This window comes from Halichoerus grypus, chromosome 5 (genome assembly GCF_964656455.1).
Source record: "Halichoerus grypus chromosome 5, mHalGry1.hap1.1, whole genome shotgun sequence".
NCBI lineage: Eukaryota > Metazoa > Chordata > Mammalia > Carnivora > Phocidae > Halichoerus > Halichoerus grypus.
In genome coordinates, this window is record NC_135716.1 from 79,149,621 (window position 1) to 79,164,969 (window position 15,349).

The window sequence follows — 15,349 nt, forward strand, 5'->3', positions numbered from 1 at the left end:
AAATAACTATAGCTACTACAACTTGGTAATAAAATCACAACATAAAAAGAGATAATTTGTGACATCAAAAATATAAAAGGGTGAGAGTAAAAGGATGGAAGGTTTATAGGTAAATTAAGACAAATTCTCATCAGCAGAAAAAGGATTATTTTATTGGTGTAATGTTATGTAAACTTCATGGTAACTAAAAAGCAAAATCTAGAGCAGTGACATAAAATGTATAAAAAGAAGAGACTGAGCAAATCACCATGGAAAACCACCAACATACAAAGGTAAACAGAAACAGAAGGGGGAAAAATGGAAAAACAAAATAACCAGAAGGAAAAAATAAAATGGCAGTAGTAAATCTTCCCCTATGTTCATCTGTTTTATTTCTTATATTCCACATGAGTGAAATCATATGGTATTTGTCTTTCTCTGACAGACTTATTTCATTTAGCATAATATACTCTAGCTTCATCCATGTCATTGCAAATGGGAAGATTTCATTCTTTTGATGGCTGAGTAATATCCATTATACACACACACACACACACACACACACACACACACACACACACCCCTTCTTTATCCATTCATCAGTTGATGGAGGATTGGGCTTTTCCATAATTTGGCTATTGTTGATAATGCATATATATTTTTTATTTGTATTTATATGTATATATTTGCTAATATATTATGATGCGTTTTTCTTAAAGTGCAATATGACCAAGTAGCCTTTATTCAAGAAATTTAAGATTAGTTTAATATTTGAAAACCAATCAATATTATTTTTCACAGTGACAGATTTAAGGACTTTTATTTTATTTTTTATTAAAGATTTTATTTATTTATTTGAGAGAGAGAGAGAGCATGAGCGAGAGAGAGCATGAGCAGGGTGAGGAGCAGAGGGAGAGAGAGAAGCAGGCTCCCCACTGAGCAGGAAGCCTGAGGCAGAGCTCAATCCCAGGACCCTAGGATCATGACCTGAGCCGAAGTCAGATGCTTAACTAACTGAGCCACTAAGGCGCCACCCTCTAAAATTTTTTTTTAAGATTTTATTTATTTATTTGAGAGCGAGAGCTCTAGAGAGAGTGAGAGAGAGTGAGCATGAGCAGGGTGAGGGGCAGAGGAAGAAGCAGACTCCCCTCTGAGCAGGGAGCCCATGTGGGGATGTGGGGCTTGATCCTGGAACTCCAGGATCATGACCTGAGCCAAAGGTAGATGCTTAACCAACTGATCCACCAAGGCACCCCATACAGACTTTTTTAAAAAGCAAAATAAGCCTAATAACATAACTAAGAGACTGAATACTTTCCACTAAGATTAGGACCAGGGAAAGGATATCCATTCTCACCAGTTTTATTAAAAATTGCAATTCACTCATTATGTGAAGTCAAGAAAAACAAATAAAATTCATAAAAATAGGAAAGACAGAAATAAAACTGCTTTGATTTTTCAGATGTTATGGTCATTTTTATAGAAATCCTAATCAATATGCCAAGGAACTACTAGAAATACTAAGGAAATCTAGTGATGTCACAGAATGAATGGCTAATATAAAACTAGTTATATTTTATAAACTAGCAGTAGAAATGTTAGAAATGAGAACTTAAAAATACATATAAGTCAGCAGCAAAATAACATTTTTAGGAAAAAATTAATAAAGTTGTGCAAGACCTTTATACTGAACACTGCAAAATATTAATTAAAGAAGAATGAAATAAAATGAGAGTGACACCATGTTCATGAGATCTTAATGTATCTCTCAATATTTTAAAATGGCAAATTTCCTCAGATTTATTAACAGAATTAAAGGCATCTCAAATAAAATCCTATTAGATGCTATTATTGTAGGAATTGAGAAATAGATTCTTAAATTTATATGGAAGAAATGTAGAATAGCCAAAACTTCTTGAACATAACACTATTTTCTTTCCAAATTCCAAAAGACTTATATTGAAAGTGTCAATAGGGAATAAAGTGTTTACAAAGTTAATAGACAAATGTAAAAATAATGGAGAAGTGGATGAATAGTCTTTTCAACAAATGGTACTGAAATAACATCATATTAATAAGAAAATACAAAGTACAACCCTGCTTATTTCACACTTTAAGTCAAAACTAACTCTGAAATTGTAACATTCTAGAAGGAAACATAGGAGAAAAATTTCATGACATGAAAGTAGGCAAAGATTTCTTAGACAGGACATAACAAACAAAAACCACATGTATGATAAAATGAACTTCATAAAAATTAAAAACTCACCAAAGACATTAGAAAAGAAATACGGGTGCTTGGTTGGCTCAGTCAGTTGGGCATCTGACTCTTGGTTTCAGGTCAGGTCATGATGTTGGGATCATAGGATCAAGTTTTATGTCAAGCTCATGCTCAGCGTGGGGTCTGCTTGTCCTTCTCTCTCTGTTTCTCCCCCTGTTTGTGCTCTCTCTCAAATAAATAAATCAAAAAAATCTTTTTTAAAAGATAAAAGAAATAGGAAAAAATGGATATAATGTGTAGCAATTGATATTCTAATACATTGCTGGTGGGACTGTAAAATGATACAACTTTGCAAAACAGCTGAACCGTTTCTTATAGCTTAAACATATGGGTGTTATATAAAAGACATACATTTATCTTATAATCTAGCAAATTTGCTCTTAAATATATACCCAAGGGAAGTGAGAACATAACTCATACAAATACTTGTACAAAAGAGTTTGTAGCAGCTTTATTCAAAAAAGCTAAAAGTAATGGGACGCCTGGCTGGCTCAGTAAGAAGAACATGCCACTCTTGATTTTGGAGTTGTGAGTTTGAGCCCCATGTTGGGTGTAGAGATTACTTAAAAACAACAACAAAAAAAAAAAAACAAAAAAACAACGTACAAAAAAAGCCAAAAGCTGGAAATGATGCAAATGTTTCAACAGGTGAATGGATAAACAAACCATGGAATACTTACACAGTAGCAACAACAAAATATTCTTGAGCAGTAAAAGTAATGATTGCTTATCCTTGCAATGATTTGGATGGATCATAAAACATGCCAAGAGGAAAAAACAAGCATAAAAGATGATTCTATTTTCTGAAGTTATAGAATGGCAAAACCATATTTCAGTGGTTACCTGGAGCCAGGGGTGAGATATTAACTGTTAAGGGACATCAGAGTACTCTCTGAGCAACACAAGTATTTTATATCCTGATCTGTGTGAGTGGTGACACAGAATGGATTTGTTAAGTTTTAGTGTACACTTAAAGTGGGTCCATTTAATTCTATGAAAATTATAGCAAAATAGATGATTTAAAAATAATAATGGAAGGATTTTGGGATTTTCTTTATGATACCGGGTACATGGCAACACTTAATGTTTTGGGAAATACCATGAGTGACACTCGTTCTTCCCCCTAGCCCCTTGAGAGTAGAGAGCTCTTTAACATGCTGTTTGGACAGTCAGAAGGAAAAGTATTCAAGTAAGTTATTCAAAAGCTTTTAACTTTTAAAACCCATTCTTTCCAACAAAACCCATATACTTTCCTTTAATGGTACATGAGATTCTAAAATAATAATAAATATTTATTTATAAATAATAATAAATAATAAAAATAAAGCAAATACACAGAATATAGAAAATAGAGGAGAAGTAAGGTGAGATAGAACATCAAATGCTTTTGTTCTGATCATTATTTTGGACTTTGAGTCTGCTTCTCTTGTGAACAACATTGTCTTTTAAGTAATATGGAAAACTGAATAACAGCAAAACACATTTTGAATATGAAGCCTGTTCCTTTGCTTTGCTTTCATAGCCCTCCATGCAGAAACATTAACTCAATAATCAACTCAAAATATCAATTCTTCTTTTAAAAGATTGATATATTGCCCTTTCTGCTTCTATCTTACTAAAATCCTGTTTTTTTCCTCAAATAGGAGTGTGCCTCATTTCCACTGGAGAAAACCCAAGTTAGAGGAATACATCTATTCATTCTTTTAATGTATGTGATATTGAGTGCTGGTTACATACTAGCCACTGTGGATTCAAAAACCTCGTGTTTGTCCTCATATCAATGGGATGGGTCACATAAGCCAGATGACTGTCATATACACAGTAACTTCCATGACAAGGATATATGCACCAGCTTTGTGAAGAGTGGTCACTCAAGCCTTTGGACATGAAAGGTGTGCAGTGAAGCCTTCCTGTATGGACTATCATTGAAGTGGTAATGTCTGAGGTAGATACCAGCCAGTAAAGAAAAGAAAGGACACTTAACACAAAGAAGATTTTAAAAAATTGAAAAATGAACTCCTCTCCATGATCTCCCCCACAGACTCCCTCTAAAGGCAGTCTGTTAGATCCAGTGTTTTGGAAACTCATTATGACCTTGGTAAAGATTCTTTTCTTTAAAGTTAATATATTTATTTTACTTTGACAGAACACAAATCATTCTTAGAATTGCATACATTTTGGTGATTCTAGCATGCCATTATTGAGAAAAAAATAAGTGTCAATCTCATCTTTAGACTTCCCTTGAAAATTAAAGGCATTGACCATTATGTATCATTTTTTTCTCCCCCTCACTTTTTACTAAAAGGCTTCCATTTGAAAAAATAGAGAGCAGAACATAAACCTTGTTTAAAGGCTATTTAAAAAATGTACCTCTCCATTTACTTCATCCCAATTTGGTCATCCTTTTTGGTACTGTGGAACTCTGCAGTCTGAACTAAGATTAACTGAGGTATTCCATTGTTCTCATTTCATACTAACATTCACGAGCTCTCTTTTGCTAGCTTTCACACAATTTCAAGGTGATTATATTGTCTAGTGTTGTGTATTGCAGAGAAAAGAGATACATGATCACATTTTTTTTCAGGTTAGCAATCAATGCAATTGTCAATAGGTGTTAATATCCCACATTGTAAGCTCATGGCACTTATCTACAAGAACAGCAGAAATGATCACAGAAATTAGTGAATATAGTTTATTAGCAATTTCACCACCACACAGGATTTTCCTATCCATGAACATTTGAATTCTGGATGTTATTATAGGTGTGAGGAGAAATGGGTAGCATGATAATAATCAAATGGATTTCAAGGACAGACGGTGTAATTTTCATATAGCTTGCACCAATAGTATTGTGCATTTGAGGGGTTTGTCCCTTATTCATCCTTTCCTCTCCCCCACTTCTCTCTAGATTTTTCAAGCATCGGTGCTGTGCTTAGATTGTCAAGTGATGCACCAATTACCCCAGGCTTCTTTTGCCGATCTGCTCCTTGATTCATGGATATAGATGTTCCATGACTTTAACTTTTCTGCATGTTCTTTGCATTCCATGGAGCTGATCTAAAAATTGAACACAATACTAACTAAAAAGAAAGGGCCTACCATCAACCAGAGATGATTCTCACTTTCCATGTGATTTGTTCCTAATTGACAGTGGCCCCCTGGAAGCAATGCCTGTCTATACGGTAATTGTTTAATAAGGAAATTAAGCTATTGTGCAGTGTAACATTAAGATCATTATTTTGTTTGTATGAGAGTAGATTTTTATTTTTAATTTTTTTAATTTTTTTTATTATATTATGTTAATCACCATACATTACATCATTAGTTTTTGATGTAGTGTTCCATGATTCATTGTTTGTGTATAACACCCAGTGCTCCATTCAGTACATGCCCTCTTTAATACCCATCACCAGGCTAACCCATCCCCCCACCCCCCTCCCCTCTAGAACCCTCAGTTTGTTTCTCAGAGTCCATAGTCTCTCATGGTTCATCTCCCCCTCCGATTCCTCCCCCCTCATTTTTCTCTTCCTACTATCTTCTTCTTTTTTTTTAACGTGTAATGTATTATTTGTTTCAGAGGTACAGGTCTGTGATTCAACAGTCTTACACAATTCATTCAGCGCTCACCATAGCACATACCCTCCCCAATGTCTATCACCCAGCCACCCCATCCCTCCCACCCCCCCCACCACTCTAGCAACCCTCAGTTTGTTTCCTGAGATTAAGAATTCCTCATATCAGTGAGATCATATGATACATGTCTTTCTCTGATTGACTTATTTCGCTCAGCATAATACCCTCCAGTTCCATCCACGTCCTTGCAAATGGCAAGATTTCATTCCTTTTGATGGCTGCATAATATTCCATTGTATATATATATATATATATATATATATATATATATATATATACCAAATCTTCTTTATCCATTCATCTGTCAGTGGACATCTTGGCTCTTTCCATAGTTTGGTTATTGTGGACATTGCTGCTATAAACATTGGGGTGCACGTACCCCTTTGGATCCCTACATTTGTACCTTTGGGGTAAATACCCAGTAGTGTAATTGCTGGGTCATAGGGTAGCTCTATTTTCAACTTTTTGAGGAACCTCCATACTGTTTTCCAGAGTGGCTGCACCAGCTTGCATTCCCACCAACAGTGTAGGAGGGTTCCCCTTTCTCCGCATCCCCTCAACATCTGTCATTTCCTGACTTGTTAATTTTAGCCATTCTGACTGGTGTGAGGTGGTATCTCATTGAGGTTTTGATTTGGATTTCTCTGATGCTGAACAACGTTGAGCACTTTTTCATGTGTCTGTTGGCCATTTGGATGTCTTCTTTGGAAAAATATCTGTTCATGTCTTCTGCCCATTTCTTGATTGGATCATTTATTCTTTGGGTGTTGAGTCTGATAAGTTCTTAACAGATTTGGGATACTAGCCCTTTATCTGATATGTCATTTGCAAATATCTTCTCCCATTCTGTCGGTTGTCTTTTGATTTTGTTGACTGTTTCTTTTGCTGTGCAAAAGCTTTTTATCTTGATGAAGTTCCAATAGTTCATTTTTGCCCTTACTTCCCTTGTCTTTGGCGATGTTTCTAGGAAGAAGTTGCTGCAGCTGAGGTTGAAGAGGTTGCTGTCTGTGTTCTCCTTTAGGATTTTGATGGACTCCTGTTGTATGAGAGTAGATTTTTAGAGTCTTCAGTTCTATTGCATGACCTCCCATGCAATAGATCGTCCTTGTCCAACTCTCCCCAAGTAAGGTGTACTGATGTAAATCTCTGGAAAATCCTCATCATCCACATCCACCCTTCAGGCTTCCTTTGCTCCTCCCCAACCTGGCTAAGCCTAATGTTGTTTCTCTATAGCACCTTAGTATCCTTTATTTACCCCTATTGTTGTATTTGTCATATGGAATCAAAGGGAAATTCCCTTTGCTTACTTTTCTTTTATCCTCAAATAGTTTATTTAACATCCTCAAGGGCAAGGACCTGCCTGGCTAACCTGTGTAACTAGAGGAGTGTGAGAAGATAGATGCTGCTCAGTGAATAAAACTTGAATGAACTGAAAACACAAATAAAAGTCAGAGATGTTCTGAATATAATATATATGACAACAACATTAACTTAGAACAATTTACTAACATAAAAAGAATGCTCTATGAAGTGTATTTTTTAAGATTTTATTTTTAAGTAATCTCTATACCCAAGGTGGACTTGAACTTACAAACCCGAGATCAAGAGTTGCATGCCCTACTGACTGAGCCAGCCAGGGACCCCAAAAAGGATGGACTAAATAACAAAATTTCAAAGAATCATTAGACATATTACAGTAATATCCAATATTATTCAAGCAGTAGTGACTACATGATTATCAGACATTTATTGTCATCCCTCTAAATACTAACATTTGACAGTAAAAATAAGAATAATGAGAGTTTCATGCCATATAATTTTTTTAGAGCCCAGCTGTAATACTTTCAGAAGGTAGAGAGAATTATCTCCATTTATAGTGAAGAAAATGAGTAACAAGAAACCTGGTAGATTACCTAATTTTACACATTGAGTGTATTGATATTGGAATTCTGATGACACTGTCCCTATTCTTTCCACTTCACTAACTTGGAAAAAAAAAAAAGAAAGATAGAAAGGAAAAGAAAGAAATAAAAGTAAGCCCACTCTGGAACACGATTTTAAATTAAAAAATAAAAAACATTCTAGGGGCGCCTGGGTGGCTCAGTTGTTAAGTGTCTGCCTTCAGCTCAGGTCATGATCCCAGGGTCCTGGGACTGAGTCCCACATCGGGCTCCCTGCTCAGTGGGGAGTCTGCTTCTTCCTCTCCCTCTGCCTGCCACTCCCCCTGCTTTGTGCTCGCTCTCTCTCTGACAAATAAATAAATAAAATCTTAAAAAAAAAATAAAGTTTCTATAAGTGACTATGTGTAGGTACTTAATGACACTGAAAAGAAAATAGATTTTACAGAAATATTGCACAACTGGGGTGCCTGGGTGGCTCAGCTGGTTAAGCATCTGACTGTTGGTTTTGGCTCAGGTCATGATCTCAGGGTCCTGCTGAGATTGAGCCCCTGGCAGGCTGTGCGCTGAGCGGGAGTCTGCTGGAGATTCTCTCTCCCTCTCCATCTCCCTCCCTCTCCACTTTTCCCTCTGCTCTCCCACTTGCATGAGCTCTGTCTCTCCCTCTCTCTCTCTCAAATAAATAAATAAAACCTTAAAAAAAGAGAAATATTGCACAATTTGCACACATGCAGAATAGTTTAAAATACCTACCTATATAGCCAAAATAATTTTAATACTATTTTGTATGCCATATTTATCTCTCAAATTAATATTCATTTGGGGGCTATTCATCTGGAAGATCTTATCCCTTATTTATCCTTTGGTTAATTTTTAATTTATTGATAAATAGTCACCCGAATTTGGAAGTACAAACTCATAAGATAACACTGGTGAGCACATGGTGACAATGAATCCAAGTGGATGGGATAGCATTCTTAGCTAGAGTTTTAAAAGACTCCTTAGTTTAGTGCAAACACTTATCAAGGATAAAATTAATAATAAATGCAAGTTGTAATCAACAGACATAATTGACATTTTGACTTGTTTAATAAAAAGACTTTAGGGGACTCATAGAAAACAATGACTCATTATTAATATAATTAGCACATTACCATTATTATAACCATAATAATGATTACTATTTAAAGTGGAAAATGATGTAGTATAATGAATAATAACAAAATGAAAGAGATCAATGTTGTGTAATTAGGGAAAGTTTAAAATAAACAAGGCTAGAGTCAGATATGGGAAATCAAGAATTCTAAATTGAGTTAATAACATTTAATAAACACTTTCTAAAAGCTTCTCATATACTAATTACATTATCATAATCGTCATAGGAAATAAGTGACATTTATTCCCATTTTAGGAATGATGAAACTGAAGGGGTAAGGTGTGTGGGCCCCAGTGTGTGGGCTTCCCAGATCTTCTCAGTCCCACTGTCCCCATGAGCTACAGATTCCTGTCCAGAGTAGCCTCTGTGACATCATGTGGCCTTCTTGCCTTGGAAAAGCCAAGTGGCTGGTTGTTTTGTTAGTTATGTAATGTGGTTGCTAGAGGCAAGAAGATCTAAAAAGCTAACTGGTCATACAGGCTATTGAATATGGATTTTCTCTTTGTTATCCAAGGACAAGGACCATTGTATTTTTAACTTAATTAAATTTGGCTTTATGGCCATCCACCAGATTGATATGAAATCTTAAACTTGCCCCACCAAATACTCCAAGGAGGCTACATTCAGGAAGGATTTAAAAAGGAGCAGATACTAATTCTGGGGCACACTGTGGTGCAAAAAACCTCAAAACTCTAAAGATTTTTTTTGTTTGTTTTTGTTTTTGTTTTTGCAGGAAAAGTCTATTTCTTTTCATCTGTTACTGCATAGAAAACAAGAAAGGATCAGTAGCTGAACAAATTACTTTGTAAGTTTCAGCTGCTAAAGGACTAAATAAAAGTAAAATGAAAAAAATTAAGAAGATAAGGGATGTGAGGGATGCTAAAATACAGATGGATTTTGGGGATTGGTTATATATCACTGACATCTCCTTCCTCCCTCTTTCCCTCCCTCCCTTTCTTCTTTCCTTTTTTTTTCTAAGCAGAGAAGAGAAGGGACCAAGTATCATGGTGAAGAGAGAGGGAGAAAACTCAGTAAGGCTGCTTTTTTTTTAAATTAATTAATTTATTTATTTGAGAGAGAGAGAGGGAAACAGCACCCACACCGGTGCAGAGAGAGAAGCAGAGGGGGAGGGAGAGGGAGAGAGAATCTTGAGAGACTCCCTGCTGAGTGAGGAGCTGGAGGTGGGGTTCCTGATCTCAGGACCCTGAGATCATGACCTGAGCCAAAATCAAGAGTCAAGTGCTTAACCCGCTGAGCCACCCAGGTGCCCCCAAGTGAGACTGTTTTTAAATACATACAAATAGGTGTGCGGTAGGTCCTAACATATTTGAAGTTAGGCTTATATATATGGACAGACCAGGAAACTGGGAAGATCCACAAAAACCCATATCCAACAAAAGACTAAGGCCGGAGAGAATGGGCCTCAGCATCACAACTGGTATAACTGGTCAGGTTGTGGTCTGTGGGTGCTGTGATGAGAGGCACTAGAAGAAAATAACACAGGGCTATTTTATTAAGATACAAACAGCACTGTTTAGATACACTGCACAGCAGGAAAGAAAGAAATTTTGTCCGCCACCTCCCTGGGCCTACTGCCATGACTGCTCATTGAAAAGGAGAGTGGAGTCCTCCTCGCTCAGCAGGGTTTGTCAGGGGCGTCTGACAAAGGGAATGGGCTTGGAAACGGAAATGATCAGAGGTGCAGGGCTGCCCGGGGACATCATTGCTGTCAGGGAATGAGGGTCACCAGGTGGCAGTGGCTATTCTGCACCGTGGGACTCGGGGGATTAGAATCCAATTGCAGCTGGCTTCAGGTCCTCCTGGAGAAATCCTGTCTTTATGCGCCAGTGTTTCTGGGAAGTTAGAAAAGCTTTTTGGGAGTCTTGGACACATGTTGGGGCAAAGTCCAGTGGAATCCAAGTTACTTGAAGTATAAAAGCAATTATGCCCACAAATGGGTGAGGCCTAGGAAAATTCGCCATGTATGTGTTTATGTATCTATATTTATAAACTCACCCACACAAGAAGGTTAGAAATGCTGACAGAGGCAACTGTCTATGAATTAAGAAGCAAGAAATATTAAGGCATTGTTGTTCCAGAAAGTTCAAATTTTCCATATAAATGAACAAAATTTGCAATACAAATGCTAATCAGTTAGCTTGCTACTACACAAGTTGCATGTATTATCATAAATGCAAAAGAAAGATTCAATGATTCATAAAAAATGAGAGAAGCTAATACATCCAGAGAAAGAATCCAGTGGATAGAGCAACTATGCCAAAAAGATCAAACTATTTTTTTTTTGCAATCTTATACCCTATGACTATGATTACAATTTATATTAAATAACTCAGACCTAAATTGTTTTAATGAATATGTAAAAACAGCCATTTTTATTTTGTAATTTCAATGCAATTAGAGTTGGCATTGTGGACTTATTTATTTTTTAACAAGCTTTAGTTCACTTTATTTTTCTTGTATAAAACTAGGTGGTGGCCAGAGCTGGCGCCTGGGTCCTCTGCACGGAGACTCTGGTGTGGCTCTTCACAAGATGGTCAGTGAATTCCTGATATGGAGACTTGGTGAACACCGTCTCCTTCCAGAGGTCAGGGGTGAGATAGCTGTAGGTCTTGGAGATGGCATCAAATGTAGCCTTAGCAAAGTTCCCCAGGGTGGCAGTGCAGCCTCTGGCTGAGGTGTGGCAGTCATCGGTACTGGCCATCATCAGTAGCTTCTTGGGCACAGGGGCTGAAACAATGCCAGTGCCTCGGGGGCGGGGATGAGACGCACCAGCACAGAGCCACAGACACCAGTCACCTTGCATGGGACAGTGTGGGTCTTGCCGATCTTATTCCCCCAGTAGCCTCGCCTCACGGGGACGATGGAAAGCTTGGCCAGGATGATGGCCCCACGGATGGCAGTGGCGACCTCCTTGGAGTACTTGACACCCAGGCCGACGTGTCCGTTGTAATCTCTGATGGCAACAAACGCCTTGAACCTGGTCCGCTGGCCAGCACGGGTCTGCTTTTGCACAGGCATGATCTTCAGAACCTCGTCCTTGAGGGATGCTCCCAGGAAGAAATCAATGATCTCAGATTCCTTGATAGGCAGAGAGAAGAGATAGATCTCCTGCAGGGACTTGATCTTCATGTCCTTGACCAGGAGGCCCAGCTTGGTGACGGGGATCCACTCCTTGTCCTCAGCCTTGCCTCCGCGAGCTCCGGGGCCTCGACCCCAGCCCCAACCAAAGCCATGACCGCGGCTCCAGATGCCGCTGCCGAAGCCTCCGCGGAAGCCGCCCCGGCCTCCCATGTCAGGGCTCCTTCCGCAGCACCGGCGTCATCTGCCATTTGGTGTTCTCTCGGAGAAGAAGCGGCATTGTGGACTTACGAAGTTAGTTTGCTGCCATGGCCACTGAAACCTGCAGGGGGGAAACCTACTCTTACTGAGAAAATGTTATAAAGGAATGGTGACATGCAATTCAAACAGCACACAAGGATGAAGAAATACTAAGAAAACGTGCATAGGATGAGCAGCATTAAAATGAGAATGCTATTGATTCATTACATTAATGTGTGTATTATATTTTTAGAGGCGACAGCTTTATTATGAGAAACAGAATATCTTGGCACATTCTATAATATTGTGTACAATCTCCTTTCACTTGTTTGGTGTTGACCAACTTCTCTGTACTTTGAATCTCAGTACTCACATGAAAAATTTTTTTTTTAATTTTTTTTTTTTTAAATTTTAAAAAGTTTTTATTTTAATTCCAGTTAGTTAACATACAGTGTAATATTAATTTCAGGTATACAATATGGTGATTCAACACTTCCATACAGCACCTGGTGCTCATCATAACAAGTACATGCCTTTATTTTAAAATTTTTTTTAAAGATTTTATTTATTTATTTGACAGAGAGAGACACAGCCAGAGAGGGAACACAAGCAGGGGGAGGCGGAGAGGGAGAAGCAGGCTTCCTGCTGAGCAGAGAGCCCATGTAGGGTTCGATCTCAGGACCCTGGGATCAGGGCCTGAGCCAACTGCCCATGCTTAACAACTGAGCCACCCAGGCACCCCAACAAGTGCATGCCTTAATCCCCATCACCTATTTACCTCATCCCCTCACCCACCTCCCCTCTGGTAACCATCAGTTTGTTCTCTATACTTAAGAGTCTGTTTCTTGGTTTGCCCCCCACCTCTCTTTTTTCCCTTTGCTCATTTGTTTTGTTTCTTAAGTTCCATATATGAGGGAAATCATTTAGTACTTGTCTTTCTCTGACTGGCTTACTTTGCTTAGTATTACAATCTCTAGCTCCATCCATGTTGTTGCAAATAGCAATATTTCATTTTTTTTATGGCTGAGTAATATTCCATTGTATATATACCACGTCTTCTTTATCCATTCATCAGATGATGTATACTTTGGCTATTGTAGATGATGCAGCAAATTGTGTTGGGAAAACTGGACAGCAACATGCAAAAGAATGAAACTGGATCACTTTCTTTCACCAAACATAAAAATAAATTCAATATGGATTAAAGACCTGAATGTGAGACAGGGAATCATAAAAATCCTGGAGGAAAACACAGACAGTAACCTCTTTGACAGCGACAATAACAACTTCTTTCTAGATATGTCTTCTGAGGCAAAGGAAACAAAAGCAAAAATAAACTATTGGGACATCATCAAAATAAAAATCTCCTGAATAGTGAGGGAAACAGTCAACAAACTTGAAAGGCAACCTATGGAGTGGGAGAAGATATTTGCAAATGGCATATCTTATAAATGGTTAGTACCCCAAAATTATAAAGAACTTATAAAACTCAACCCTCCAAAAACAAATAATCCAATTAAAAATTGGGCAGAAGACATGAATATACATTTTTCCAAAGAAGACATACAGATGACCACAGACACATGGAAAGATGTTCAACATCATTCATCATCAGGGAAATACAAATCAAAACTACAATGAGATATCACCTCACACCTGTCAGACAGTGGCTAAAATCAACAACACAAGAGACAACAGGTGTTGGTGAGGATGTGGAGAAAAGGGAATTCTCTTGCACTGTTGGTGGGAATCCAAATGGTGTAGCCACTCTGGAAAACAGTATGGAGGTTCCTCAAAAAGTTAAAAATAGAACTGCCCTATGATTCAACAGTTGCATTACTAGGTATTTACCCAAAGAATACAAAAATACTAATTTAAAGGAAAAAAATTATTTAAATGAATCTGAAGGGTCTTCGACGGTGGCAAAAAATGAATCTAAAGGGAAAAAAATTACTTGATGTTTCATTGATAAATCATGACATGGGCATTTAACACATATTAAGTTGATATATATAGATAGATAGATAGATAGATAGATAGATAGATAGATAGATTGCTAAAAGGGATACATCAGACCCAAATTATATGATCCCAATTAAATTAAAACTAACACTTAGAGTTTTAGGTAGTCTTATTATATATTTGTCTTGAGATATTAAAATCCACTAGAAGTTTTCAAATAATTTTTTATGAATCAAAAATAAGTCAAGATGTTAAACATGATTTAACTGTATTTAGCATGATTTAAAAGAAAGCTTGGTCACTGCCAAAGATATTCAATATGCAAGTCATTTATTATTTTAACCACCTATGTTTATCCACATAATGACTTTCCTAACATTTTGATTTCTGCTTTTAAAGGAAAATATCTGGTTCCAAGATTTATAGAGCAAGAATGTAAAGTCTTTCCAAACAAAGAAATGAGTGAGGTATTTGCCTTTCTATGTCTGGCTTATTTCACTTAGCATAATGCCCTCAAGTTTTGTTTATGTTGTCACAAATGGCAAGATTACCTTATATTTTATGGTTGAACAGTATTCCATTTTATATATATCACATTTTCTTTAACCATTCATCTATTGGTGGACACTTAGGTAGCTTCCATATCTTGGCTGTTGTAAATAATGCAATAAACATAGGGATGCATATATCTTTTTGAATTAGAGTTTTAATTTTCTTTGGGTAAATATCCAGTAGTGGTATTATTGGGTCATATGATATTTCTATTTTTAATTTTTTGAGGAATTTCTGTACTGTTTTCCACAGTGGCTACACCAATTTACATTCCCTCCAATAGGGCAGGAGGGTTCCTTTTTCTCTGTCTTTGCCAACACTTGTTATTTCTTGTGTTTTTTATTTTAGCCATTCTCACTAGTGTGAGGTGATACCTCATTGTGGTTTTGATCTGCATTTCCCTGATCGTTAGTGATGCTGAACATCTTTTCTTGTGCTTGTTAGCCATTTGTATGTCTTCTTATGGAAAAATGACTATTCAGGTCGTCTGCTCATTTTTTAATTAGATTGATTTTGTTGTTGTTGTTATTGAGTTTGTATGAGTTCTAG

General features: G+C 37.2%; 1 long non-coding RNA gene and 1 pseudogene across 2 annotated transcripts in view; one reads left to right on the forward strand and one right to left on the reverse strand.

Annotated features, from left to right (window-relative positions):
• Positions 1–15,349, forward strand: part of LOC118542114 (uncharacterized) — a 235,307-nt gene that overhangs the window by 103,321 nt on the left and 116,637 nt on the right. Inside the window, exon 4 of one of the 2 annotated variants that reach the window (XR_013447902.1) lies at positions 3,904–3,963. The exons of the other annotated variant lie outside the window; for it this stretch is intronic. This is a non-coding gene — a long non-coding RNA (uncharacterized LOC118542114). Of the gene's footprint in view, positions 1–3,903; positions 3,964–15,349 lie in introns of those variants that run through there. 2 annotated transcript variants of the gene reach the window in all.
• LOC118542115 (small ribosomal subunit protein uS5 pseudogene) lies at positions 11,383–12,297 on the reverse strand (annotated as a pseudogene).